The 8,416-nt window shown below is 37.5% G+C and overlaps 1 protein-coding gene across 1 annotated transcript in view; it reads right to left on the reverse strand.

Annotated features, from left to right (window-relative positions):
• The window catches only part of Fbxl7 (F-box and leucine rich repeat protein 7), a 364,155-nt gene that overhangs the window by 126,025 nt on the left and 229,714 nt on the right, over positions 1–8,416 (reverse strand). The gene's annotated exons all lie outside the window — the stretch shown is intronic.

An 8,416-nucleotide genomic window follows, 5' to 3' on the forward strand; every position in this document is an offset into this window, starting at 1 on the left:
GGAAGCATCTCCAGTGTTCACTAATGTACTCAAAGACAAAAGTCATAAGAAAAAAGGTAAGAGTCACTGTTCTATAGATATCAAATTATAATCAGATTTGACACACCATTGGTCATTCTTTAGGTTCAGTAATGGAACATATATCCTAGGATAACCAACAATCTAACTGATATTAAGCCTCACTCAGAAGGTGGGAATTCATGCCCAACATTGTAATTCTAGGCAAGTACATTAGGCTACAGAAGCTATGGTTCTCTAAAACAGAACCCACTTCTGCCACTTCCCCAAGCCACTGTAACCTCCAACAGCATCTAAATGCTTATCCATGTTAGTGGAGCTCCAAACCCTATCCACAAAGCTCCTTTTTGCATCAGACAGAGACCACTACAGAAAGCCACACTGGCTAAAACACAGACAACACTGACCATGGAGGACACATCCCCATTTATTACATCTTTAACACATCCCTGTATTTCAGGCTCAGAGAACATTGTGGAAGAGGAACAAGAAACAGTCTAAGATCCTGAGGACTAAGATAGTACTGTGAGATCTTTTCTTCTAGAAAAGAGGAAGAGAGAGGGAAGGATGGAAAGTGGGAGAGAAACACAGATAGAAAGAGACAGAGAGAGACAGAGACAGAGAAACAGATAATAAAGTGGAGTTGTGTAGAGAGGAGTGGGTTTGGAAAGAGGGACAGTATGGAGAGTGAATATGATCAGAATATGTTATTCGAAATTCTCAAAATATCACTAAATATATATTTAAGAGAACTGTTTCTATAATGGAAACTCATAATTGAATAACTGAAACCTTGATCCCCAATTAAGGAAATATTACCTTCCTATAAAATGGAATTCCATTCTTCTCACTACTGAACCTGTTTTTTAGAAACAAATTCTATTAAATTCTACCATTATGCAAATAGTGTATGAATTTATTTGCTTCAGAACATACATAGGATGCAACACAAATGGAAAGCACCCACTGTGCCCATCACTACTCTCAAAAGGTCCTGTTGGATAAATGCTGTAGTCATCCCCACCACAGGTGGGAAACCCAAAACCAGACATGATACATCATTTGTTGCTTTAGCTCATTCTGTGCTTCCCTCACAGAATGCCTTGAACTGGGCAAATCAATGGTAGCTTGAGTGTCTCACCGATCATTCTAGAAGATGAGAAGTCTATGATGAAGGAGTATATCCAGTGAGGATTCGCTTGCTACACTGTTACTGAGATGAACTCACACTAATATGAGGAGTCAGTTACTGACATAACAAACCCACTCCATTAGTAATAGCATCAATTCATTTCCAGGGGTTGCACTCTAAGTGACTCTTAAGGGGTTCCTCCCTCTTTAATAGTGTCTTAATGGCAATTTAATTTCAACATGAATTTTGAAGAAGGTAATCAAATGACAGAATACATCAATAAGTGATGAGCAGTTATGAGACCTATTTGACAGGTGTGAGCTTTTATACTCATGCTCACACCTCTGTCTTTGTGAGCCTGGGGTATTGCCCCTATCCTTCCTCACCACTGTGACACACTTTGGTCATTGTGGCTCCTATAGACCTGTGTGCTTTTGCTAATTTCCCTTTCTTTTCTAATGTTTTCTATATGAATGTCTCCATTTCTTGCACCATGCTTTTCTCCGCACCAAAGGGGGTCTCTTGGCCTCAGGTATGAGGAAATCTGAACATACATCCCTATACTTAGATGTATACCAGCTCTTATTGCCATGAAATGATAATAGTGTCCTGTGATCATGGTGAGAGTGGTTTCCATCTCTGTACTATGCTGTCATGATTCTACCCTGTATAGTGTGAGATATGATGTCACTCAATAGCTATTATTTAGTCTTTGTTTTATGTGATAATTAACCTAGAGGTCACAGTGATGCTCAGATAGCAGGTAAATCGTGTGCATGTCTGTTGATGGTGATTCTGGAAAAGATCAGCATTTAGATCTGTTGCCTGAATATGGATGTTCTGCCATCAGAAAATGTAGCTGATCACCTTTTAAACCACTGAGAGTCCGGGTAGGACAAAAATGGATAGAAAAGAATCAATTATCTACCTATGCATCTAGGAATAGACCACTCATCACTAATTGCATTTTATTTGGAATTCCAGTTTCTAATATCTTTAGACTCCAGGACTTATATTGGGCACTCCAGCATATGGTCTGAGTTGTTTAACGTCAAGGATACTTCCTTACTAGCATACTTGTATCTCTTGCTTTTACATACTATGTCATAGGATTTAGCCTTCATAATGTGTGAGTCAATCCATGCATGCATTCATCCATCCAAATCCATCCACCCATCTATCCATCTATACATACATACATACACCCATCTATCTATCCTTCCTTCCTTCCATCCATCTATTCATCCATCAATCCACACACCCATCCATACATTCATGCATCTATCCATCCATTCATCCATCCATCCAGTTGTCTACCCATTTATTCATCCATCCATCCATCCACCAGCCTTCTATCCATCCATCTATTTGTATTTACATACACACATGCATGCACATGCATATCCTTTTTATACTTTCACCTCTCTGGAAAACCTGATCTGTCTAGTTAATGACAGTTATCAGTGAGAATTAATCTGTGTGTCCCATGCTTTAGTTTCAATACCAAAGAGTTTCAATGTTTTTCTTGCTATAAAAAAGTATGAATCCAAGATAGAAAAATGCTTTGATATAAGGGGATACACCCAGATAACCCTTCTGCTGATATGAAATGATGGGCATGATTTTCTTCCATCTAAGTGATTCCTGATGCATTATACATAGTGTATAACAGAAACAATTCCATAAGATTTAATGATCTAGTGCTCATCACAGGTTTTACAGATGATAACATATTTTTTCCAAAAGAAGATTTCACACTTTACATTTCAAAAGATCTTTTTTCACATTTGCAGCCTGTATGTTCTCATAATTCAATTATTTCTAAGATACTTAATTACACCAATTGTTATATAATAGATAAATTATTTAACAGATACGTTCAGCATATATGTAGGATTGAACTTACTGTTAATGAGACATTTAATATCCTGTGTTATGAATATCCAAACTATAAAGTTAAGGATATTACAGATTTGTAAAGATTTGTAATCAAATATTTAGCTAAGTAAGTACTATTAGGGAGAGGCAAGTAGAATGGATTTGGTCATTATCTTTTTTTTTCTTAAGTACAATGCATATTAATTTCCACAGTAGCAAGGCCAAAAGGCTTAGAATAAAATATTTACAAGATGGAAAGTTTGATACATATAGTTCAAAGGTAAGTGACAATGTGTACTGCAGTATTAGTAAGAGAGTAAACAACAACACTAACAACAGCAGCACACAGACAACAGACACCAACTCTCAAAAGCAGTGTGGGACAAACATTGAAGGAAACATTGTTTGGAATAAGGCCCAAGTTCCTTAGAGCCCAACTGTATGTCAGCACAATGTGACAATTCGATTTCATGTTAAGAGCATTGATTATGGATTGAATTCTATCCAGAATAAGCTGTTCAGAAAAAAAAAAGAATTGTGATGCATTTTAGAAATATCTCAACCAGAATGTTAAATTAAAGCTGTGTAGAAACATTTTATTAACCTTTCCACATTAAAAAGAATCATAAATCATATATTTCATTCTTTGATTAGCCTGATAAATGCTTTCCAAGAATTATTTCAATTAATTTTCCAAACAATTGTAAAAAGCAGGTATTTCCTTAATCCTTTTTTAGAGGTTTATGTTTACAGATAATGAGTACGATATAGCTTAGATCATTCATTCTAGCTAATAGAACTAATAATTCCTAAATATTAGATGAAATATGAACCTCAAAACAGAAATCTGTTTAGATTAAAGTAAACACCCAGACTGAAACGGTTCTTTAATAGAGTGATTGTGCCTACAGAGACTGAACCAACAATCTCAGGGACTAGGTCCTCTGCAAAATATGTTAGAGTTGTGTAGCTTGTTCTTCCTGTGGGACTCCAAACAGTGGGAGCAGGGTTGTCTCTGACTCTGTTGCTTGCTTTTGGGACTCTCTTCCTCCTACTGTGTTGCCTCATTCAGCCTTAATATGAGGAGAGGGACCTAGTCTTCCTGAAACTTGATATGCTATATTTCATTGATATCCATTGGAGGCCTGTCCTTTTCTGAAGAGAAATGGAGGAAAAGGAGTAGATGGGAAGGGGCAGGGGTGGGAGCAGATGGGAATTGAGTTGAGAGAGGGACTTGGAGAAGAGGGAAGGAAAACTGAGTTTGGGAATATAATAATAATAATAATAATAATAATAATAATAATAATAATAATAATGAGGAGGAGGAGGAGGAGAAAGAGGAGGAGGATAATAATAATAATAATAATAATAATAATAATAAGAAGAAGAAGAAGAAGAAGAAGAAGAAGAAGAAGAAGAAGAAGAAGAAGAAGAGAAGAAGAAGAAAAAGAAGGAGAAGAAGAAGAAGAAGAGAAGAAGAAGAGAAGAAGAAGAAGAAGAAGAAGAAGAAGAAGAAGAAGAAGAAGAAGAAGAAGAAGAAGAAGAAGAAATAGTAGAAGAAAAATAAAGTATTTGTGGCTTTGAAGTAATACCTTGGCAGTGAAGAATAACTTCTGCTCTAGAGGAAGATGTTTGTTCAATTCCCAGCATCACATTGTACCTCACAATCATCTCTGGTCCCAGTTTTAGGGGATCTGATGCTCTCGTCTGACTTCCAAGTTCAACAGGCAGTCAAATACACCTCTATGCATTCAGGCAAAACAGCAATGCCCATAAAATAAAATGATATTTTATTTTAAAAGATAAAGGGATTGTGATATGGAATATTTCAAGATGGCTGGTCCTGATGCCCACTCCACACTATGCCTGCTTTTGTGTCTTTGAGTATATCTGTGCTTCTCAGCAACATAATCTGACAAAGGTGGAATGATGTCCTTTATACTTTAACAGGAGGCTTTCTCAAAGATGCCTTTGATGGAGTAAGCTGCAATGTTGTACATATTCCACCTCAAGGAAGTGAAGATCTTGTTTGGCTAACAGCCAGAGAAGACCTTCCACTCTTCCTGTAACCACCTGTGAGTGACTGAATATTGCCAACAGTGCAGTTTAAAGAAAGACCATTTTTCAGTGAACCTGACACCTTCAGAATCAGCTGCTGAGGCTCCACTCAAGCTAGATCCAGATTCCATGGATTTTTGGACCATAGAAGAATTTATATGATAAAAAAGCATGTGATGGATTATGCATTATGCATGCTTCAGGGTAATTTGTTATACAGCAATCAATATGTTCATGTGCTCTGTTTTAGTTTTGGGAACATATCAAAACACATTGTTGCACATTAAAATAATCCTAACACCTTATTCCATGTAGGATTCACTTGAATGATATCTTACATGGAAGAAAAAAAATTAAACATGTGATGTGGCAGTTCTCTGTTCCAGAAGAACAGAGACTCCATGAACTGGAAGAAAAAAATCAGTTTAGTTCTATATATCATCCATTTCAAGGTGTCAAAGAATCAGGAAGCCCATACCTAGGGCACAAGGACACCTTTAGAGCTCAGAGTCCCTGCTGGTAGTATTCTTTTTCCTACATAGGACACTGGGGCATGTTTGATACCCAAAAAGACATAAAGAATTAGATATGAAGAGACAGAAAAGGAAATAGTGTACTTAAAATGAACTAACTCAGAAAACAACAACACAAAGTGGTTGAAAGGAAATGAGAAAAGCAGACTGTTCTACAACTCAAATAGAAACCACCTCTTATGCCACCTCTGTTAACATGCACATAGGGGACTGAAAGGCAGTGGCTGTCCTGGCAGAAAATAAGCTCGCATTTTTTACTCTTTTACCTTCCCATTCATGGAATATGCTTTTGAATGTCTGGTATTTATGATCACTTAAAATGAAATGACTTAGCCTTTTCTAATTCTCTATCTAGCTGAGAGACAATCATTTGTTTAAGTAAACTCAGTGATCCAGACAACAGACACTTTGAAGATTAAAATTATACTCATCATTATCTTTCTGTCCCACCATCCTCTGCACTGCTCTGCAGCAATGGTCTCTGACTTCTTTGTTCAATTCAGAGCTATTGAAGATGGGATATTTGTACAATATTCTATAAAATATTAAGTTTTGGGGGCCCAGAGTGCTTTGTTCCTTATTTTATATATCTTTTTATTCTTTAAAACTGCAACAAAAGTCTCAAAAGGCTCACAAAATGTCATTAACTAAAACAGCACTATGTTCCCATAAACTATGAGGTGAGTGGAAAACCCTGGAAGCTGGAACCTGGCTTGTTAACCATTGCAGGTTAGCAACCCAGCACACTGAAGACTCAGGTGACTATGCTTGTGTATGGAGGGCTGCCTCCAAGCTGTGGCTGGCTGCTGTTACTCAGCCTCCAGATAAGATCACGCTCATACTACTTACTATTCTAGGAAGATGTCTACATTAAAAAAAAAAAGTTTTGTTTCTGTTATATGTATATCAGTTGTGTACTCTCACAAAGCTGCAAAATCGCAATATGGGGTCCATCTCTATCTCTGGTAAGGTTCAGCCTACGGGGGAGTGAAGAGCCCATGGAAACCTCAGCAGAGATACAGCAGGAAAGCAGCAGCCCTGACTCCTTACTTAGGGCTATTTCATTGAGGACTTAATTTCCCGCTTCTTTGAATCAGAGCTAATTTAAAAGGGCTTTGTGTACTATATTGTGCACGTGTGCCTGAGGTTAACATGCCATCATTGAGCTGTATGTTTAAAGACATCTTCATGACCATGAACACGAAAGGGATAGGCATGTGATTTTCTAAGACATAAAACAGTGGGATAATTTTCTGTGGCATGTGAGTGCTTTGCATAACAAAATATATCCCAGATAATTCAGAGAACAGCTGTCTCCTGCCTGGAGATACCCCAGCTTTACCTGAAATATACTTTGTATATGTCTATGTTTTACTTTCCTCATCTGAGAGAAACAAAAGATTAAGGATCAAAAATAATGAATGATAGCTTTTTAAAAGTTATATGGCATAAACATTTAACACTCATTTACCTGGTGGAAATTTGAGATGACCTTTGCAATATTCTAGGTGGTATAAAAAAGAGCGTCCATCATTGGGCACCCGTGGCAACTTTGACTTTATAATTTCTGATGAGCTTTCTTCCTGTTCCATTTGGCCGTTAGATTCAGTGTTTCCACAGCTTGCTTCTCTCATCATAGCCATAATTTAATCATAAAATACATGCCAACCAAGACAAACAGTATCAGAGAACAAAGGAGGGAAGTAAGCCATTTTGACTTATCTGTTATCTTGGAAACGGGAATCTCATTGAGTTTGGTGAGAAAGTTAAACACATAATTATAGAGTCGAGAAAGAATGGTTGATGTGGGTACTAACCAATTCTCACTTCCCTCTGGCCCCAGTCTTGAGCCTTTGGGGCTTGTGGCATCCCTTGAGTGCACAAAGCTTTCCTACACAAATAAGTAGTCTCTATCTCCCAGAAACACACATGGAAACTTAAATTACTTTCATTTATGAATGAGAAGACACCAGCACAGTAGTCACCAGCTATCTTACAGATAAAAAGAAAATGCTAGCTACTTTTCTGACATCCATGTCTCTGTGACAGCAGCAGAACATGTCTGGTCATATAATATTTTTGAATGCATTTTTTTGTAAACAGCTTTGGCAAACATTTAGCATTCTGTGTGTCACGGGGAAGTGAGGTCTGTTGAATGCTGAGATTCCTTGGGATCATTATATAAAGCCTCTCTGAGCCTGCTAGCATAGGAACAAAAATTCAAAGCAGTTTTTCAGAAAAGTGAAAGTGCCACTGGTCCACTGAATGTACGCAGCATCAGCCAATGTGCGCCACATGGCCTCTGTGAGCCAGGGCATTAGCTCTCTGGCTTTGTCTATTCCGTCATCACTTCCCAGAGCTTTTCTAAGGCATACAACTTCCTTTTGCAGGAAGAAGAAAAAGAGCACACTCTTCTAGAAAAGAGTTCCAAACAGGAGACACAGAGCTTGAAGTGAACAGGTGGTGGTGTACAATCTGGCTTACTCTGTGGAGCTCATAGTGAGTCCATTTACTCTATACCCTAGGTGGGCTCATAGCAGTACTGTTTACTCTATACTCTATGGCCATTCTTAATGAATAAAATTCTTCTCAACTGCATGAAAAGGAAATGAAAGAAAAAACAGAAATAGAGGCCTTCATGTTTCTTCTGCATAATTTAATAGTCTAAACTCCTAATTTGTGAAGTTAATCAAGTCTTTATTTCTGTGTTTCCACAGTGCTAGTATGTGTGATAAAATTGTAACAAATCAGTTACCTTGAGTGCATCAGTCCAAATAAAAACATCTAGCTGTTTCCA

The sequence above is a fragment of the Mastomys coucha genome, unplaced genomic scaffold (assembly GCF_008632895.1).
Source record: "Mastomys coucha isolate ucsf_1 unplaced genomic scaffold, UCSF_Mcou_1 pScaffold8, whole genome shotgun sequence".
NCBI lineage: Eukaryota > Metazoa > Chordata > Mammalia > Rodentia > Muridae > Mastomys > Mastomys coucha.